General features: G+C 43.0%; 1 pseudogene; it reads left to right on the top strand.

The window, feature by feature from the left end:
* The first annotated feature begins 331 nt into the window (after positions 1 to 331).
* On the top strand, positions 332 to 450 carry LOC146044358 (5S ribosomal RNA; annotated as a pseudogene).
* Positions 451 to 1,342: the final 892 nt, after the last annotated feature.

The raw sequence follows: 1,342 nt of genomic DNA, 5'->3' as shown, positions 1-1,342 counted from the left end.
GAAGGCGGTAGTCTGTGAAAGAAGACTGAAGAAGAACCAATAGGATTTTGGGGTACGCTTTATATAGTAGTTTTAGAGGTTAATGGATGTATAGATGGCGTTAAATAAAACGCACACCTTGTGTATATCTTTTGGAGTCCAAAACTAGTGAGGAACTCCCGCCGAAAACTCGGTCAATTACTAATAAGAAATGCAACAAGAGCGAAAATGTTTTGCGAGCACCCCTGCAATGCTCAAATGGTAACAGGGTTGCTCTGCTCTGAAATGTCTGAACAGCATAAGCTCACCTTGGCTCATCCACCTTATTGACTTCGGAATTAACCAGGCAGGGTTATACAGCCATACCTCACTGGACCGCCTGTAACCCATCCGAACACAGCAGCTAAGCAGTGATAGGCTGGATTAGTACCTGTATGGGAGACCTATAGGGAATATCCAGTGCTGTATTTAACTACTGGAACAGTACGCCTGTCGGTACCGCTGAGGTGTAGCCACAACCACTTTGACCCCTCCCTTTCCTTTCCCCTCTCTACATTTAGCACCTGATACCTACCAATGCCGACACTGTAGTGGACAACTTAGTGGTGGTGGGCTGTGACCAGTGTCTCATTTTGTTTGCCAGTACTATATTATATATAAAATTGGTTATCAGGCAAACGATATCTTAAAACATTTTCGCTCTTGTTGCATTTCTTATTAGTAATTGACCGAGTTTTCGGCGGGAGTTCCTCACTAGTTTTGGACTCCAAAAGATATACACAAGGTGTGTCGACATAAGTATACATAGCAATTTATTTAAAAAAAAGCTTAATATTAAAAGTTACGTTTTATTTAACGCCATCTATACATCCATTAACCTCTAAAACTACTATATAAAGCGTGCCCCAAAAACCTATTGGTTCTTCTTCAGTCTTCTTTCACAGACTACCCCCTTCTCAGTATATACGCTGAACTCTCTTTGGGAGCACCACCAACCAGTAATCGCCAAACAGGGTTCCCCTGAATAGCCTTCTCTTATGTTGGTTTATATCAATTATTATCATTGAATTTGCATTAATTAATTATCTCTAAGCCTGTGCCAACCCACCTCCTATCTCAATCCATGATAAATGGGCACCTATGCCCTCAGGGTTAGCCGCAAATATTAAGTACCGTCAAAATAATCTCCGATCCCTGCTGCGATCCCTCCTGCCCGGCATGCAGCTGCATCCCCCATAGGTTGATGATGCTGCCCGATGTCACATTCTGTTCCTTCCAGCTAATGACATCTTAATTTTTGCTCATCCCCGCGACTGAGTGCAGTGCGATGATCTCTGCGGGGGTCCAGTCATTAATCAGTTTC

Source organism: Crinia signifera, chromosome 19, assembly GCF_055691185.1.
Source record: "Crinia signifera chromosome 19, ASM5569118v1, whole genome shotgun sequence".
Lineage (NCBI taxonomy): Eukaryota > Metazoa > Chordata > Amphibia > Anura > Myobatrachidae > Crinia > Crinia signifera.
Note: the sequence above shows the minus strand (reverse complement) of the source record. Positions and strands in the feature narration are given on the sequence as shown.